The sequence below is a fragment of the Mya arenaria genome, chromosome 17 (genome assembly GCF_026914265.1).
Source record: "Mya arenaria isolate MELC-2E11 chromosome 17, ASM2691426v1".
NCBI classification, from domain to species: Eukaryota; Metazoa; Mollusca; class Bivalvia; order Myida; family Myidae; genus Mya; species Mya arenaria.
The window spans coordinates 5,390,683-5,411,718 of NC_069138.1; the positions used below are offsets into that span (position 1 = coordinate 5,390,683).

Genomic DNA, 21,036 nt, shown 5'->3' on the forward strand with positions numbered 1-21,036 from the left:
TCTCTTTGAAATACTTAGATTAATCGTTTGATGAGTATCGACATACAATGGCCATCGAGTTTGGATGTTCTCCTCCAAATCCCAAGCTAAATCGCTGGATCAGAATCGCCATACAATGGCCATCGTGTGTGGATATTCTCCTCTAAATCCCAAGCTGAATGGCTTCATCAGTATCGCAAAACAAAAGTCATCGTGTGTGGATATTCTCCTCCAGATCCCAAGCTGAATGGCTTCATCAGTATCGCAAAACAAAACTCATCGTGTGTGGATATTCTCCTCCATATCCCAAGCTGAATGGCTTCATCAGTATCGCAAAACAAAAGTCATCGTGTGTGGATATTCTCCTCCAAATCCCAAGCTGAATGGCTTCATCAGTATCGCAAAACAAAAGTCATCGTGTGTGGATATTTTCCTCTAAATCCCAAGCTGAATGGCTTCATCAGTATCGCAAAACAAAAGTCATCGTGTGTGGATATTCTCCTCCATATCCCAAGCTGAATGGCTTCATCAGTATCGCAAAACAAAAGTCATCGTGTGTGGATATTCTCCTCCAAATCCCAAGCTGAATGGCTTCATCAGTATCGCAAAACAAAAGTCATCGTGTGTGGATATTCTCCTCTAAATCCCAAGCTGAATGGCTTCATCAGTATCGCAAAACAAAAGTCATCGTGTGTGGATATTCTCCTCTAAATCCCAAGCTGAATGGCTTCATCAGTATCGCAAAACAAAAGTCATCGTGTGTGGATATTCTCCTCCAAATCCCAAGCTGAATGGCTTCATCAATATCGCAAAACAAAACTCATCGTGTGTGGATATTCTCCTCCAAATCCCAAGCTGAATGGCTTCATCAGTATCGCAAAACAAAAGTCATCGTGTGTGGATATTCTCCTCCAAATCCCAAGCTGAATGGCTTCATCAGTATCGCAAAACAAAAGTCATCGTGTGTGGATATTCTCCTCCAAATCCCAAGCTGAATGGCTTCATCAGTATCGCAAAACAAAAGTCATCGTGTGTGGATATTCTCCTCTAAATCCCAAGCTGAATGGCTTCATCAGTATCGCAAAACAAAAGTCATCGTGTGTGGATATTCTCCTCCAAATCCCAAGCTGAATGGCTTCATCAGTATCGCAAAACAAAAGCCATCGTGTTTGGATATTCTCCTCCAAATCCCAAGCTGAATGGCTTCATCAGTATCGCAAAACAAAAGTCATCGTGTGTGGATATTCTCCTCTAAATCCCAAGCTGAATGGCTTCATCAGTATCGCAAAACAAAAGTCATCGTGTGTGGATATTCTCCTCCAAATCCCAAGCTGAATGGCTTCATCAGTATCGCAAAACAAAAGTCATCGTGTGTGGATATTCTCCTCCAAATCCCAAGCTGAATGGCTTCATCAGTATCGCAAAACAAAAGTCATCGTGTGTGGATATTCTCCTCCAAATCCCAAGCTGAATGGCTTCATCAGTATCGCAAAACAAAACTCATCGTGTGTGGATATTCTCCTCCATATCCCAAGCTGAATGGCTTCATCAGTATCGCAAAACAAAAGTCATCGTGTGTGGATATTCTCCTCCAAATCCCAAGCTGAATGGCTTCATCAGTATCGCAAAACAAAAGTCATCGTGTGTGGATATTTTCCTCTAAATCCCAAGCTGAATGGCTTCATCAGTATCGCAAAACAAAAGTCATCGTGTGTGGATATTCTCCTCCATATCCCAAGCTGAATGGCTTCATCAGTATCGCAAAACAAAAGTCATCGTGTGTGGATATTCTCCTCCAAATCCCAAGCTGAATGGCTTCATCAGTATCGCAAAACAAAAGTCATCGTGTGTGGATATTCTCCTCTAAATCCCAAGCTGAATGGCTTCATCAGTATCGCAAAACAAAAGTCATCGTGTGTGGATATTCTCCTCTAAATCCCAAGCTGAATGGCTTCATCAGTATCGCAAAACAAAAGTCATCGTGTGTGGATATTCTCCTCCAAATCCCAAGCTGAATGGCTTCATCAATATCGCAAAACAAAACTCATCGTGTGTGGATATTCTCCTCCAAATCCCAAGCTGAATGGCTTCATCAGTATCGCAAAACAAAAGTCATCGTGTGTGGATATTCTCCTCCAAATCCCAAGCTGAATGGCTTCATCAGTATCGCAAAACAAAAGTCATCGTGTGTGGATATTCTCCTCCAAATCCCAAGCTGAATGGCTTCATCAGTATCGCAAAACAAAAGTCATCGTGTGTGGATATTCTCCTCTAAATCCCAAGCTGAATGGCTTCATCAGTATCGCAAAACAAAAGTCATCGTGTGTGGATATTCTCCTCAAAATCCCAAGCTGACTGGCTTCATCAGTATCGCAAAACAAAAGCCATCGTGTTTGTATATTCTCCTCCAAATCCCAAGCTGAATGGCTTCATCAGTATCGCAAAACAAAAGTCATCGTGTGTGGATATTCTCCTCTAAATCCCAAGCTGAATGGCTTCATCAGTATCGCAAAACAAAAGTCATCGTGTGTGGATATTCTCCTCCAAATCCCAAGCTGAATGGCTTCATCAGTATCGCAAAACAAAAGTCATCGTGTGTGGATATTCTCCTCCAAATCCCAAGCTGAATGGCTTCATCAGTATCGCAAAACAAAAGTCATCGTGTTTGGATATTCTCCTCTAAATCCCAAGCTGAATGGCTTCATCAGTATCGCAAAACAAAAGTCATCGTGTGTGGATATTCTCCTCTAAATCCCAAGCTTAATGACTTCCTCAGTATCGCAAAACAAAAGTCATCGTGTGTGGATATTCTCCTCTAAATCCCAAGCTGAATGGCTTCATCAGTATCGCAAAACAAAAGTCATCGTGTGTGGATATTCTCCTCTAAATCCCAAGCTGAATGGCTTCATCAGTATCGCAAAACAAAAGTCATCGTGTTTGGATATTCTCCTCCAAATCCCAAGCTGAATGGCTTCATCAGTATCGCAAAACAAAGTCATCGTGTGTGGATATTCTCCTCCAAATCCCAAGCTGAATGGCTTCATCAGTATCGCAAAACAAAAGTCATCGTGTGTGGATATTCTCCTCCAAATCCCAAGCTTAATGACTTCCTCAATATCGCAATACAATGACCATCGTGTGTGGATATTCCCATCCAAATTCCAAGCTAAATCCCTTGATCAATATCGCCATACAATGGCCATCGTTGGTGTATATTCTCCCCTAAATTTCAAGCTTAATCATTTGATCAATATCGCCATACACATGCAATCGTGTGTGAATATTTTCACCCAATCCCAAGCTTAATCGCTTGATCAATGGCCATCGTGTGTGGACCCTCTCTTCCAAAACCCAAGCTTGGGCATACGGTGAACTAATTCCATGTCCAAAAATTGTTTTCAACTCGTATATTGTTGTTATTATAATGAAGTGCAACGTTCTTTTACATCAACATGCGTCATGCCCATCCATTGCTATCATACTAAATATTTCTCTTTTGATGAGAAATATTAAATGTTTAAGAAATAACTACTAAGCAAGTATGCTTACTATAAATTTAAGAATCATTTTCGGTAGTTTAGCTTTGAATTCAAGTATGACGGTACTCTACCAATACGACCTATTTCACTGCATTTTGATTGGTTAAAACATTTCAGTGCCTTACCAGCGTACTTGTTTTCCTTTTTTTATTTCGTTCGATTATATTTAAACAATCTTTATGTACTACATTTGTATCCTGGATTTATTCTTGTATATCATGGCAATATTTTAGATACATGAATACCCAATAACAAATGCAGAGGAGTGTATAACCAATTTAAATGAAATGCAGCTGATTCTGTTATGTATTTCGACTTTTATTCGATTGCTTTTAACCGGATTTTCTCATTTTTGATTGGCATAAGTAAGTATGTAACTTCAAATCTCTGTATGTGGTATTCGGGTGTATTTTAAAGGAGAATTCTGTACTCAAATGGCTTGTAGGCAAACGGTTAGAACACTTCGGTCATTTTCAATATAAAATAACTTTTGATGTATGCCGGTACATCAGAAAAAGAAGCTCGTATTTTAATAGCAGTATTATTTGAACTATTTTAACGTGTATTTGTAGGTTTAAGTTTATTGCAAGTAAGATGAATTATAGCATAAATAGTTAAAATTCCCTAAAGTCAAGTCCTGAAGTTAAACCGCTATATTGAAACCTAAATGAAATTTAAATATGCTTCTACGACATTGTGTGATATTTTGATTAATTGTTTTGTTTTGTAATTTAGAGGTAAAAGCATGGCGAAGCCGGGTTGTTAGTAGACCGAGTGTCTTATAACGGTCTGAATCGTACTCGAGGGACGTAATCGAGGGCAAATACTCATGCAAAGACCCGACTTGGTCATATTTTAACCTCCTCAATACTCATGTTGTTTATTCATTTGTAAGTTTACTTATGTCATTATTTGACCTCCACTCCAATTGTTTTATTATTACCTTTTAGCTTGAAAACAATGAGTAAACATACTCTAAATTTGGCTCAAATAAAGATAGTTTTTAAGGGGAGGCAAGTCAGAAAAAAATGCAACATTAAGCTGCCGATTCGTTTTTTCATCAATTCCATTCTTACGAATCACTGACACTAAATTACTTTGTTTTAACGTCTTGGATTTCAAAATTCAGTTTAATATAAATGAACTCGACAGGGTAAATTTTCTGTTCTAAATCAAAATACTTTTTATTTTGATGTCGAAATATGCACATAAATTAGTGTGTACAGTGTATAAAATGTAAGGAAATACAAATGAGTCGCGATCGCCTCGTTTTTGTTTCATTATCAATGCTATCTAAAATAACGTCGCCCTATTAGTCTACACTGGCTATTAATAATTAGTACATTTTTCTTAAATGCGTTCGCGTTTACCTCCCTTAAATTGTTTAGAAAAATACTCTGTTTCCACTGATTAACACCTTGTGATGGATGCGCATCGTTAAAACTGCACGCTGAATTTGTAATACAACTCTTTTCGGCGAGAAATCGAGACAAATTAAGGATGAACACAACATGCCAACGGTTTCCTGTCACTATACAGCTGACTTTTGTAGAGAGCGACTTTGCAACTTAGTCATGGGGCCGTGTTCAATAACCTAAAATTGAAGAGTAAATTATAGCTAGATAGAACTGTATATTAATTGGCCAATATACTTAAAGATGCACTCTTACTCCCAAATAAGATTAACCAAAATTGATAAAATTGTATTAATATACCAAAAAGGATGAATGGATATCGAAAACAATGGTTCTTATAAAGGATTCCGATTTTAATTTGAAAGAAATGTGCAGAAAACATGGTAGTTCTACCTTATGAGACTATAGTAGATCACAGTTAATCTTTAAACACTCAACAATCATTTTATATTTTTGTGTTTTCAGCTATTTGAAATGCGGTTAAAATATTGGTATAAGTCATTAATATTTTCAATAAAAACATAATTTAGTAAGTAGTTAAAGATTTATCTCTCACAATGTATGATTGTTATATATGTGTGTGTATTGATTTTGAATAAGAGTGTTACTTAAATGGAATCGGTGAGTAACATGCTGTTAAAGCGGTAGGGTTCTTAAAGCTGCACTCGCACAGTTTCGTTTTTACAACTTTTTTTTGCCTTGGAAATGAGCAATTTTTTTTGCGTTATTATCTGCAAACCAGTGATCAAAGACTGCTGATAAAAGACCAAATCACAAATGTTTATATTTCCGTTCGAAAATTAATGTTTTATGGCTAAAAGCGTAATTAAGGGTTTAAGAAAAATGCATAAAACATCATTTTTTGAACTTAAATATAAAAATCTGCGATCTAATTTTTTGTCAGCAGTCTTATATGGATGGTTTTCATGCATGTTCGCATTAATTGGCTCGTTCCAAGACAAAAACAATAAAAAGCAAAACCGTTCAATCTGTGAGAGTGTAGCTTTAAATAAAGATGCAAATAAATTGGTTTCGCTTACCAACCTCGCAACGAGATATTATTTACTAGTTGTCTTGGCTTTGGGTAACTTTGCCGGTAAGTGTTAGGGTTAGGGTTAGCAGTGTTTAAAAGTAAGCATAAGGTTGAAGCCGGGTTGCACCGGTTTGAGTTTGGTATCTTAAGCTTGTTTGAAACGGTTTATTATGTCGTAAAAAAGTTTCATTTTTTCCTTAATGGCCTAGTTTAAGAAATGTTTGGCATGACAATCCCCTGCTGTGCATCTCAATTGCATGCTAATTGCACTGATGTCACAGTAGGGGCCAATTTCCTGTTTATTTGTTTATTGCCTCAGGGCCATGTAGGATCCATTTCTTTAATAAAACCTCCAACTCTGCACAGCAGGATATTCAGATCGGAGATCTAATAAGACATTTAGGCAATTACATTAAAATCAATACACAGAGGTTGTGTACAATACACGTTTTTTTTTAGGGGGGGGGGGGGTCACTTATAGAAGGATTAAACTAGGCATTTGAATTCTGTGGTACAGTTTTATTCAAGTCAGTAAATCAATACTTAAAAATCATCGCTATATAGTGTAAGCCGAGGTCCATTCACCTTCGGGGGCTGACTTCTGTAGTATTAACCAAAGCAAATAATGTTTACTTGCGACATTTGTTCGCCGTTGTGAAAATCCCAAGTCGAACCATATTATTGCGATCCATATTATTTTTTGGCGAGATCCGGACCGGACGGAAAAATGATATAGACCGCTGACGTCAAAAATCTGTTGTTTGATTTAAATACACTGATATATGGACCAATCGACTCTTTTTGTAGATATAAGGGACACCCTTATGTAAGGTATAATATTATACGAAAATAGAAGCGTTTCGATTATTCCTTGAGGACAAGCAATGTAAACTAAGACCAGGCTAGCATTTACATAGCACAGATATTTAGTGCTGAAAATGGAACGAACCGGATGTACCGGATGCATTGTAAATAAATAATATAGACTTAACAAATACTAGCAAGTTACTATATACTTTGCTCTGATTCCCATGTTTAAACTTTGTATGTTTTGATGCATTTGCAAGTTTAAGGCAAATAAAACACCACTTCATGTGCCACTCTTTTACCACAAATGACGTATGCAGACATTATATCAACATCCATTTGAATGAAAAATTGAAAAAGTTTTCAAATGCGGCTGAATGATTCAAGATTGCAAAGAATCCGGATAAATATACACCTAATTCCGTTTTACTCTGATATTGGCTAGTTGTTGAACAAAAGAATGTTAAGATCTTTTCATTGCAACATACTAGTAGTTTAAAAAGGAAATACCCAAAGGTATAAACATAAGTTGCCTACGATTAGGCACAACTGGAGGGAATTCATAAACGCGACTTAAACGTAAAAAATGATGTTTATATTCCGCCAATGTCTTTTGGTTATTGTATTTGCTGCAAAACATATTGTAAGTGGTTTGATTTTGGACACCACGTCTAAGGTCATCAAAGGACGAGAGGTATCATCACATACATCGATAATTCCCGCGGTGTCGCTGATCAAATGCGAGTCAACATGCTTCTTAAGTAAGCGGAATGGCGTGTGCAACATTTGCGGGTATGATAAAGTCTCGAGGACGTGTTTCCTCAGTGGTGACAATGAAGACGACATCATTCTTACTACAGATGACAAAAAAGTTGTACTTAAACCATCTGAAGGTAAGAAATTTAGCGTTACGAATTGGTATTAATTCGAAAGCTTAATCTGAGTAAAAAATAAACGTCAGTTGTTTTGTATTGATTTGAACGCATAGTCTATGTTAATAAAATATTTGGATGGTATTGTTCAGAGTCTAGATCGTCATTTTCATATCAGTTATTAGTTATATAATGCTTAGCTTAATTTTCAGTATAATAAATGAATCAAATTATCATGTTAAATGTTTAATTCCATTTAAAAACGTAAGTATTTCTTCTTAACGTTAAACAATTATTTTAGCAGCATATAAGTCTAATCGGCTGTTGAAAACGATCAAATCCTGCAGCAAATTTCTATTGTTTTTCATATTTGAACAGCTGTCTGTGAAAGTCCAGTGTACCTAGTGAAGGGACCAGATAATGTGCCTGACGCCCAGTTTAGCGCCTCGTCTGTTTATGGTAATCTCCCGAATCATGATACCAGGGGAGCCAGACTCCATTCAGTGCCGTCTGAAACGACTATTGGCGCATGGATTCCATGGCCACAAGACGAATATCAGTACATACAGGTAAACACATAATGCATTCGGCCTTCTATATGTAAATGGGGTGGAATTTGTGCCAGAACGAGGGTTTCTCCATGTTAGTGATCAGACGCGGCCTGAAGGGATACATGTTTGAAATTTCATCTGGATGCATATCTGTTGATAATCTTTTAGATTGTAACAAAGTGAATACTAATCAATAACCCAATTATTTCAACTTTCTTTAGAGGTTGTGAAGAAACCGTTTAGATGACCGTGACAAAGTAGTTCGCTTCCATTTTAGTGTGTCTGGTCGCCGGTCAGACGCATTGGTTAATAACTTTTTCTTCTTTCGAATTATAATTAAGATATATTTTGACACTTCAACCAGTTCAGCCGCGTCTTTGATGTCTTGCATCAAAATTTGTCTTTTATATAATTTTAAACATACGTTTAGATGTCGGTTTGCAATTGGAACAGCTCGGCCATTTCCGCCATGCGACGAGCCTCGGGTGAATGCCGGTGCAAGTAACCAAGACGGGAAAAGTAGTTCGCAAAATATATGATACTAATACTGATCAAATGTAGTGTTTTGAATTGATTCCAGTTGACTGTAATATTGCATAAATCATTAAGATTCCTTAGAGTAAAGCACCCGAGGTTGTTTCGATGGAAAATGGCCGAGGTGATCAGATTGACAAGTAATATTAGTAACACGTACATTAGTAGGTGATGTTGTATGTGATATACACCCTGAATGAATGTATGTGGTGTAAAACTTAATGATCTACACACTGTTTAAACGATTCATCTCACTGCGTTCCATTCACATTAATAGGATAGCCTCGATTTCACAATCAATCATAGTTTTCATTTGTTTATGATATAACATTCTTCTGGGTATATAAGAAGATTCTCAGGTTTAGGGAATGTACATCTTGATATTGTGACCGATATAGATTAAGCGAATAGCGTAATGTATGTATGGTGTGAGGTATTGCTTATTATATATATTTCAGCACTTTTTAGTTGTACTTCTTTAACTTAAATCACATCAATATTTTACCAGGTGCAGTTTAATGGCCTTAGTCACGTGGTAGGCGTTGCTCTACAAGGTCGACCAATCAACATGGATTCGAACTTACCCGATTTCGAATGCTGCGCCCAACGAGTAACCTCCTACAAGTTCCTCTACAGCTGGGATTGTCAACATTTTACGACGGTCAAGGACAATGGGTCTGATAAGGTAATCTTTGCTCCTAATAAAAAACGTTTATCTTTTTACTTCAATAAGAAATATATGATTTCGCCCACTTTTATGTGGTTGTTCTTAAAAAAAATAAAAAAAATTGAAGTTTCTTAACCTGCTTGCTCCAACATCTATCGGACAATATTTGTTTAAACACAAACTTGTATTGCTAAGACGTAAATGTTAGTATTATCGTTAACTTTCCAAAATGATTAAACGAATGTCATGTTTGCTCTTTGAAAAAAACTCCATGTAGACATGTACAGCGTAAATTTCGAGATGTCTTAGTTGAAATATAATGATTGTGAATGCTGTGTTTTTAAATTTGATAAGTAATCAAGTCTTTCGAAGTTGCTTCCATTTTATTTTCACACACTGAATGCTCCTTTTAAGGGATCCATTGTACAATAAATCGAAATTTAGTATCACGTGAAAGGGTTTCATATGTAGACGAACTCTAAGTTAATATTGTACTGTGACGATTGACGCTTATGGTATTCTAAGTGTAATGTAACCGCCTAATGATTGCATCACTTAGTTATAAGTGTCCACTTGTTAAAATAAGTGTTAACATATACGGTAAAAACGGACCATGTTAGACTCGACCTTTGGAAGCGAACACTTACTTTTAAAAATTGACATTATAACGACGGCCTAAGTTTTCATAATTGATAATTAAGATCACAATAAATAATTCAGAGATGTTGTTTAGCTTGACATGATGAAATTGCGTTAAAATAGCTACATAATTTAATTACCCATGATTCATTACACATGCATATATAATCCATTCAGCTCAAGATAATTATGTCTTGCTACGGCCACTGGATGGACTCTTGGGTCAGTTAGCGGTAGTCTGAAATTGGACGTCAGACAGTTCACATTGATGGGACTAAAGTGGCACTTACTTAATAAATGATAATTCTTAGTTATCACATTGTGGCTTTCTGGTGTTTCCCACTTTCCTGTTTTTTTGTTGCATTGGACGTCAATCGATGAACATGAAAGTGTTTATACTAAACATTTTGGACAATGGGGTTTTATGTCACATAAAACACGTTTTTTCGTTGGGTTTAAAACGCTCCGGTTTGTAAAAATAGGGATCGCTGTAGAAACATGCCTATTGTGTAAACATGTATGTAAACTTTATCAAGAGTTGTGCAAATAGACGCTCATCATTTGCTCACATTCATGTTAACTTCTTTGTCAATAATGATGTATAAAATGTTTTAATCCACAGATATTTGCCGGAAACACGGACCAGCAAAATGTTGTAACATCGATTTTGCCAAAGCAGGTGCCCGCCCTCTGCGTCAGGATCAATCCGATTACTTGGGTGTGGTCCATCGCCCTCCAATTTGACATTCTTGGGTGCCAATTAAACTAAAAAGACAATCTTAGTGGTCTTAAGACGATACTTTGGTTCTTAAATAAATGGGTTTGCCCTATTGTTGTAAGATAATATTCATACTGTAGGGAAGTTCCTTGGTAGCTTAATGAACATCACTATATTGGGCTGATATATTTGTTTTTTGCTATTATTGGTAAGTGTCTTGTCTTGACCAGTATGAGGATGCGAGTCTTAACTAGTTTAAATCCCCGTTTCACTAATTGTTACAAAGCGCTAACTCGAATATTTATTAGTAAAAGTAGTTTTATGTTGTATTGCTTGTTAAGGTTGTCTTGAAACGTTCTGTGTCTCTCGATTAGTTCATGTTAGCCCCTTTACCTAACGCTCGCCCTACTGGACGCATGGCTGCGGAGTCTCCGATCATGTAACGATAGTATGGTATTTTTTTGCAGTTTTCAATTCAAACAATTAATGGCGCACAATAAAGGTGGCCACAAATTCCCCAGCTTAAAAACCGTCCAAATATCGATACTAGTTTTTATCAGTATATAAATCTTGTTTTTTGTTTGTTTTGTTTTGATCATTGAAGTCGAGTAAGAAAAACATGATAGATTGATAATTCAGTCAATTAAAAGATGCTTATCAACCTATATTGTGCGTTTGATGTTTTTTGTCGGTTTGTTAGAGTATATTTGTTCCCCCCCCCCCTTAAAGTGTTATTGTGGCCCTTTACTCGTGTCCCCAAACAGGGTTGTCCGGTTAGCGCATTGATTATTGCACTCGCTTCTCACTTAGGTGATCCGGGTTCGATTCCCGACCAAGTCGGACAAGTGGGTTTCCTCCAGGTACTGCGGTTGCCCCCACAACACAAGACAAACTCTCGCGCAACATCGTGCCAAAAAGAGTGATTTATAGAAGTTGCAATATATTGTTTCACAATCGTTGTAAATTAAATAAGTTAAACATAAACTATACGGCTTATATTTGAATATTTGACTGCTGGGACTCTCCCTGTCGTTTTCATGAACAGTCGAAACCCTCTATGTCGAAGTAGTTTTGACTTTGGAAAATACTTCGAGACAACTTACATTCGATATAACCGAACAAAGTGTTAATCTTAACCGAACACATTCGAAATAAACTCGATACATTAACCAGAACATCGAGATAAAAGATTTCGACATAGCAAGTTTTAACTCTTCTATTAAATGATAAACTGTTTTTGTACATATACTATAATAGTTATATTGTGTGTTTCTTTTTCGCTTGTCTGTTTGTATGTTAGAATATTTCAATAACTCTTTACACAGTCTTTGTTAATGGTACAGTATATTTCTTATTGCCTATTAACTAAGCACTACTGTCTCTTATTGTCCGTTGGTTTGAATAATAAACTGTTATTGTTGTATACTGTGTATGTTCTCTCGTTTGGTGTTTGTTCATTTGCTGATATGTGTGTGTATTTTGGATTTTATAGACTTAATAGAATGGTTCATAGTGAAATTAAACTAAGATGAAAATTTTGCTTTCCATCGTCGTAATAAGATAGATTTCGCTTTGAGTATCTTTGCAGAGGGTTCGAGTTACGGTTAGGGTTAATTTCAAACATATTTTATTTATCAGCGTTTACATACATAACATAAGGACAAACAGAATTACATGTGCAATCTAGAGAAAAAGGATCAGAACGAACGTTTGGGTTAGAAGGTATTATTAAGCTGAAGCCAGGTTGCTCCGGTTTGAATTTGGTTTAATATAAGCTAAAGTTCCTGATCGAAACGGCTTTATTATGTTGTTAGAATGAAATCATTCCGTCCTTAAATGTCTTCCAACATAGTCAGTAAATTTATACTTTACAAACCATCGCCGGAAACTGATAATACTATTTACTTTAAAGGGGCTGTCTCACGTATGATAAAATAGCGAATAAAAAAGAAAATTGTCGAAAACTGACATAAACTTGGCATCGATATGTACAATGCATTGAAACTTACTAACTAAAGTACCACATAGTTTACAATTTATTTAAGTGTAGCAGTTATTTCGTATTTTTCAATAAAAAAATATTACTGGGTATGTCTACCAGGTAGAAATAATTCCTTATGCGTGATTGGCTAGTCGGTGTTATTAAGTGATATTACTGAGGTAGATGTATAGCTTAATTATGTCAATCGAATAAAATAAGCCTTTGTAGCGCAGTGAGTAAGACGCTGGACTACAATTTTGGCGACGCGGGTTCGAACCCGGTCTCCGACACATTTTTTTTACATTTTGGTACTTTTTTTACAATTATGATATCAAAGCGTAACGCATTCTATTAGATAATTTTCCTGAGATTCGTTACAGAAAAAATCTTTTTTTGGTGCCAATCTTTGACACAGTCCCTTTAAAAATGTAACTTTTTTACAGAATAAACGCCTACGAACGATTAAATGGAATCCTTTCATAACTTTTAGTTACGGGTGAGTTTACGATGTCATATTATTTAATCACGATATTCAAAGAACAAAACGATCGATAAACGAAAAAAGTAGCACTTCCTATTTTTGTAGAGTATAAGTAAGAGTTCGACCAGGACTACATTCAAATTGTACAGATATTTACTGCTGAAGCTCCAACGAATCGGGTTGAACGGGTGCATTGTAATTAAAGAACATGAGCTAAACAAATACTAGCATGCTGCTTAATAGTTTGCTTTCATTTCCATGTTTTAACTTTTTATGTTTTAATGCATTTGGAAGTTGAAGGCAAACAAATCCACAATTTGATGTGTTACGCTTTAATCACAAATGGCGCATGCTGACACTATATCAAAATCGAATTGAATAAAAAAAATGTTAATGTTTTCAAGTTGAACAGAACGATTCTTCAAAGTATCCGTTCACAGATAATTGGTAGAAGTGAAACAGAAAACATAATGAGTTATATTTATTGAAAGTTATTTCAAATAAAAACAGACGCAATCACATCAGCAGATCTTTCTACGATTTAAGCACTACGCCAGGGAAATTTATATCGCAACGCAAACGTGAAACATTTTATTATGATCTTCCAATGTTCTTTGGTTATTGTTATTTCTGCAAAACATATTGTTTGTGGTTTGATTTTGGACACCACATCTAAAGTCATTAAAGGACGAGAGGTTAAATCATATACATCAAGTATTCCCAAGGTTTCGCTGATCAAATGCGAGTCAACATGCTTCTTAAGTAAGCGGAATGGCGTGTGCAACATTTGCGGGTATGATAAAGTATCAAGGACGTGTTTCCTCAGTGGTGACAATGAAGACGACATCATTCTTACTGCAGATGACAAAAAAGTTCTTAAGTACTTAAACCATCTGAAGGTAAGAAGTTCAGCGTTTTGTATGTTTTGTATTTATCCCAAAGTTTCATCTGAGTAATTATACGCCTCAAGTATTATGCATTGATTTTAACGCATAATTTATGTCAATAGTATATTAGGGTTGGTATTGGTCAGCGTCTAAATCGTCAGTTTCACATCTGTTATAAGTCATATCATGCTCACCTTAAATTTAAGTATTATATATGAATCAAATTATCATGTTAAATGTTTAATTTCATTTGCAATATTTAATATTTTTCACAACGTTTTACAATTATTTTAGCAGCGTATTAGTCTAATCGGCTGTTGAAAACGTTCAAATCCTGCAGCAAATTTCTATTGTTTTTCATATTTGAATAGCTGTCTGTGAAAGTCCAGTGTACCTAGTGAAGGGACAAGATAAGGTGTCAGACGCCCAGCTTAGTGCCTCGTCTGTTTATGGTAATTTCCCAAATCATGATACCAGGGGAGCCAGACTCAATTCAGTGCCATCCCTAACGAGTATTGGTGCATTGGCTGCATGGACACTAGACGATTATCAATAAATACTGGTAAAGAAATGGTGCTTTTGGTCTTTTATACGTAAATGAAAAGTAATTTGAGCTACAATTAGGGTCCCTCTCTGTAAGCGATCCGACGCGGCCTGAAGGCATAAATGTTTACAGTTTCCAATAGACAAATATCTATTGAAAACTTTTTAGATTTTGACTAAAGTGAATACTTATCTATAATACAATTATTTCAATTTTCTTTAAAGGTTGTAAAAATCGTTTAGATGACCTCCAATCGATAGAACACCAATATAAAGTATTTTCCACAGGAAAAGTTAGCCACATCGAAAAAAGAACAACATTATTCCATTCATTTAGACTGTGACTTGTCGCCTGACAGACGCAGTGGTCATTTCTATTTATCAAAGGAAAGCACTGTGTCACCAAAAAAACTACATACTCACGCATATCTGTCGGAAGTTGTAACAATCAGAAACCCAGGGTTCACGTCTTTCACTTGTTAGAACTTTTAAATTGACGTTGACCTTTATTCGAATTATTACACCGTCCGTGCCATCAACATGGTCAGTGTTGTGATAATGTTGGGACAACTCAAATATTGATCAAACATGTCTGCTTCAATTCACTTCCAAACCTGTTGATATATCACATAACTAGTCAACTGAAAAATCAGTCATGATCCCACAGGTGATTGTACATTGCCGTAACATACAACTAATACTTACATTCAACACTCACAAAACTACATGTATCATTGCATTAACTATTAAGACTCCTAAGAGTCAAATCCACGGGCATAACAGCTATATTGAAATTACTACGCGATTTACTTGCAACATAAAATTAAAAAAATATCTTACATTGTAGACCGTCCATTCACCGAGATATTTTTGGAAGGAGAACGGCCGAGGTGCCGAGGTGTTAGTAGCTGATAATGTTATGGGATATACACACTCAATGGCTTTATGTGGTGTGGTGTTACATCGCTAAAGGTTTATATATCACACACCTTCAACTACTAACAGTATAAAGATTACATCTCACCGCTTCCCATTTATATTTACAGGCAGCCTCGCTCTTGCCAAAGTTATGAAAGTCAATCTTAGCTTTTTTTTTGTTTTATAACATTAGCTATGACGCTTCCTGTCCACTCTTCAAATGATTTGTAGTTTAAAGCTGCAATGAGATCTTTTTATATTTAGATATTACCGTTCAATAAAAAAAAATATCTGAAAGTCTATTATACGACTTTAAGAATGTAATTTGGATTTTGTGTTTCCGATTTTTATAATCTATATATCTAATTTGCAGGTTTTCATCGCTAAATGTTTTCTTAAGTTAAACAGAAGTCTCTTTATGATGGCTAGAAATTTTATTTTTGTTTCAATATTCTGGTGATATTAGAACATTTTCAGGTGTATGGAATATACATCTTGATATTGTGACATATATAAACCAATCGAATAGTGCAGTGTATGTTTGTTGTGAGGTACTGATGATTTAATATACTTCATAGCATTTATAGTTTTACTTCTTCAACTTATTACAGCAATATTTTACCAGGTGCAGTTTAATGGCTTGAGTTACGTGGTAGGCGTTGCTCTACAAGGTCGACCGTTCAACACGGATCCGAACATACCCGATTACGGATGCTGCTACCAGCGCGTTACCTCATACAAGTTCCTCTACAGCTGGGACTGTCAACATTTTACGACGGTCAAGGGCACGAATGGGTCTGATATGGTAATGTATGCTCACAGTAAAAAATATTCATCTCTTTACTCCAATAAGAAACATGATTTTATCCAAACCTTGTGTTGTTGGTCTTTAAATCAACGACGGTTTTTCACTTGCTTGGTCCAAAATGTATCGGCCAACGTTTGACAACCACAGACTTGTTATTGCTACGGCGTAGATGTTAAAAGCATCGTTTAGTTATTCAGCAGATTATACAAATGCAATGTTAACTGTTTGAAAATACTCCATGTACACCGTAATTTTCGAGATGTTTTCGTTTGAATTAATCTTGGTTCAGTAAGCGTTAGTGTAAAATGGGACGTCAGACAGTTCACATTGTTGGGACAAAAGTGACACTCTAGTTTTAGATGATAATTCTTAATTCTCAAATTGTGGCTTCTACTTTTTTGCTCTAAATAGGCATTGGAAGGCTGAAATCTGATTGAAACGTAAGTGAATTCACAGCGATTGGACACAATTGACACTCATTTATCATGTAATCAATTTTAGTTCTTACCTTCTGAGTTTCTGTTAGCATTGGACGTCAGTCCATGAACACATTTTATGTTTATTCTTCAGTTTGTTTTCAAAGATATTGGGGTTTTGTGCCATAGTAAACACGTTTGCGTTCGGTTTAAAACGCTTCGGTGTTAGATAAGTAAAGATCGCTGTATATTGATTGTGTTCTATAAATAGGATATCGCTTGTGTACTATGCTAAGGGAACTTTGTTAATCGCTGGAATTCTGTTATTGTGATCGCTGCAGATCGTTAGTGTTTTGTTATAAAGGATCACTGTAGATCGATTGTGTGCTGTTATAATGTAACGCTGTAGGTCGCGGGTATTCCGTTATGATGAAACGCTGTAGGCCGCTGGTGTTCTGTATATAGCTAATGCTGTTGATCGCTTGTGTTTTGTTATTACGTTACGCTGTAGTTCCCTTGTGTTTTGTTATTATGTAACGCTGTAGATCGCTAGTGTTCTGTATATAATGAACGCTGCGGCGTTATCTAATGAGGGATTTGAAAAAAATTTAAAGGTAACTCAGTTTGTGTAAATGTAAAATGGCTTTGGAGCTTGGCGGAGTCCTGAGAGACAAAGCAGGCGTTCAGCTGTGGGAAGTTCCTACCACTATAGAGGCTAGGGTGCCGTCCTGTAACTATTGAAGTGGTATACCGAATGTCTTCTGTTTTATAACTCATGTCTATATAATGCTGTTTATATATGGTACTAGAGATGGGTGTTGAAATAAAAAATGCTTCAACGTAGTAAAACATAAACATAAAAACATGGCTTTAATTCAATGGCTGAATTGTTTTCCTCCGTCTGCAGATAGAGTTGCGATCTCTTATCATAGAAGTACTTGGGGTTTACCTTTTCGTTTATTATTATTTGTTTTATTGACAAGTTTCGTGAAGTTTATGCATACTTTGATAAGATTTACCTCTTGTGTTTTATCTTTATTAAGGATTGTTGGGATAAGAGTGAGGTTTATGCACATAAACTGGTTTAAACCCCCGGTAAATTTACATTTTACCCACCGTTCCAAGGCGTTACCCAACAATTCTTGATAAACATACCGATTATTTATATATTTATATATATATATATATATATATATATATATATATATATATATATTATGTATGCACTGTGCTGTTTGTAGAGTTTTGTACTGTTCTATGTTTCTTGTTTGTGATTTTGTGTTCTATGTCTTTGGCGTTTGCCCATTACCACTAAACCGGGTTTATGTTTAAACTTTTTGCTACTGAGCATGTTTCTGTATCTTTTTGCATAAATATTAACGACATGTAATAGTAAATTCCCTTTTCATGGTTGTCCCTTTAGTTTATTTCTCATTTGCATTTTTATTTCAGTATTTTTGACAATCGCTCGATATTTTGTATGCCGATTTGGGTCGTTTAGTGTGATCTGTGTTTATAATTTATTAAGAACGCTTCATGAATTTACTTTGCTAATTTTCCATCTACCAAAACTTCGAAAAATACTTTTGTTTTTACAATTACCCCTAATGCAACTTCACAGACTAAGACTCATAGCGCAAAACTAGAGTTTCTGACCTAAAGCTTTTCATTATTCAATGATTTCAATCATTTTACTTGTCAAGTCAGAACATAAAGACTGTAACTTTCACAAGAATGTCTAATTAAATGTCTTTTGCATCAAAATGTTTTGTTAACTGACATTCTTGTAAATGTTTCAGTCTTTACTGTAACAGCAATTGTAAACACTAATTCAAGTGCGTAGAATAATTATTGCTTTAAACAAATTCACTAATTATCTGTGTAAGTGTTAATTAATAATAATGAATAAGGGAGGGAACCACGAAGCGGTAACAATATACTGATTAGTTTAGTCACTCGAATCGCCTTACATAAATGAGTATGGACTATCTTGTCAAGTTCTGCTCTGTTCTGTTCTGTCAGCATTCTGTTACAAAATGCCGTTAAATCACGTTAACACCGTGTAATACTTATGCTAGGAATCATTGATTTTGTGATTACACAATTTTTAAAGCCAATAAAATAGCTTTATCATGAATTTGTTTTAACAATAACAGATATTTGATTTTCGATCTGCTATAACCCTTTTCTTGGGAGTTTTCCAAATTATCTTGAAAACAATATTTATGAGCAATGTAAAGTTATATTTGTTTTGGATTAAAGGAGTCAATTTTCAAATCATTATGTTAAAAACGTATTTGAAACATGCTTATTGTGTTTACATGTATGCAAACTTATCATGAGTTGTGCAAATAAAAGCTTATAATTTGCTCGCAATCAAGTAAACTTCTTTTTCAATGATGACGTATAAAATTTTAATCCACAGATATTTGCCGGAAACACGGACCAGGACACTGTTGTAACAGCCATGTTGCCATACAGGTGGCCGCCCTCTGCGTCAGGATCAACCCAGTAACTTGGGAGGGTACATCGCCCTCCAATTCGACATTCTTGGGTGCCTCTTGCGATTCTTTGGCTCTATAATTAATGGGTTTGCCCTTATGCTATTTAGTATGTTTATACCGTAGGGAAGTTCCTTGTAAGCTTTATGGCCATCCCTTTATTGGGTTTATATATTTTTTGCTTTAATTGTTTAGTGTCTCGATCAGTGGGGTTGTGAGTCTTAATTAGTTTAAATCCCCGTTTCACGTATTGTTCCAAGGCGCTAACACTAATATATATTAGTAAACGTAGTTGGATGTTGTATTGCCTGTTGAGGTTGGTGTGAAACGTTCTGTGTCTCTCGATAAGTTTCTGTTAACTATTTTACCTAAGCCTCTAGGTCATGCGTTCAGTAAACAAGTTTGCGGCAAATGTTGGCACTTTGGTTCCCCGTTTGCAGTGAACACGCTCAGTTGCAACAGGGATACAAAACAAAACAGTTTGATAACGTTTTGTTTACGCTCGCCCTACTGTACGCATGACTGCGAATCTCCGTTCATGTTACGATAAGTATGTTATTTTTTGGATTTGTCAATTAACAATTAAAGGCACACTATATAGCTGGATGCACAAACTTCTTTTTTGAATATTAACTCATTTGACTTTTATAATTAGATTGAACTAAAACAGATATGATTGGTGTATAGATGATTTTTTTAGCTTTTATAAATAGATATCTAAATTAATATCTACGGGGCAACAACCTCCTCTGTTAGAAAAACGCCAATATATCACTAATAATATTTGATCTGTACAAAAACCATGTGTATTTTTGTTTTGTTTTTAACACTTAGGTAGATCAGTTAAATATAATAATCAAATAAAAAACGTGCATCAACCTATGTTGTGCGACTTAACGCTCGGCTTTTTCTTACACTCCGTTGATTTAAATGCGTATCAGTGACCGTTCAAAGGCGGTTAGCCCATCATTTGTCGAAAAAGCTACGTTTGATGTTTTTGTCGGTTTGTTAGATTATATTTGTTTCCCTCTTAAAGTGGTGTTATGGCCCTTTACAAGTGTCCCCAAACATGGCTTTTACATTTAAATGTTTGACTGCTTGGGCAATCCCTGCAGTGTCCTTGTTCAATCGAAACTCGCTATATCGAAGTCGTTTGGGTCTCAGGGACATATCGAATATTAACCAAACTACAAAAAAAACAAACAATGTAAGTCTGTTATAAAACTTCTTAAAAAAGTGTTTCAGCCTCTTAAATGGGTTTGGTATAATAAAGAGGTACTTATGCATCAATATTTTTCTATACTAGCACCAATAAATAATCTTTTCTGCTACTGGTCGCGTTTATTTTTTACATTATACATAACATAAGATGATTTTGTATGAAATGTGAACAAAATGCTTCTTTGATTATCAAACATGATTGAAAGTTCAAATAAGAGATGTATTATAAATGCATATTTAAAAAAATAGTCCAGAAAGTGCTCTAATTTGCGGTTAGCAACGTTATTTATGTTTTAAGGCTTAACAGAACAACACTCTACTTTAAAGAATAACTGTAGCTATTTGCTGTTTGTTCATAAAAGTAAGATTCGATAAAGTTTAAAGACAAACCGTTGCAAAAATAAATACGTGGTTGGGTACCTTTAAGAGTGACCTTATATTACTAAGAGCAAAAAAACGTTCTGGCCTATTCGAATCACTTTTAAAAAATAGGAAAACAAAACACAATATTTTAATTTTAGTTGGT

At 35.6% G+C, this 21,036-nt stretch overlaps 1 pseudogene; it reads left to right on the forward strand.

The window, feature by feature from the left end:
* Positions 1-19,303, forward strand: part of LOC128224385 (mucin-2-like) — a 32,120-nt pseudogene extending 12,817 nt beyond the window's left edge.
* The last annotated feature ends 1,733 nt before the right edge of the window (positions 19,304-21,036 follow it).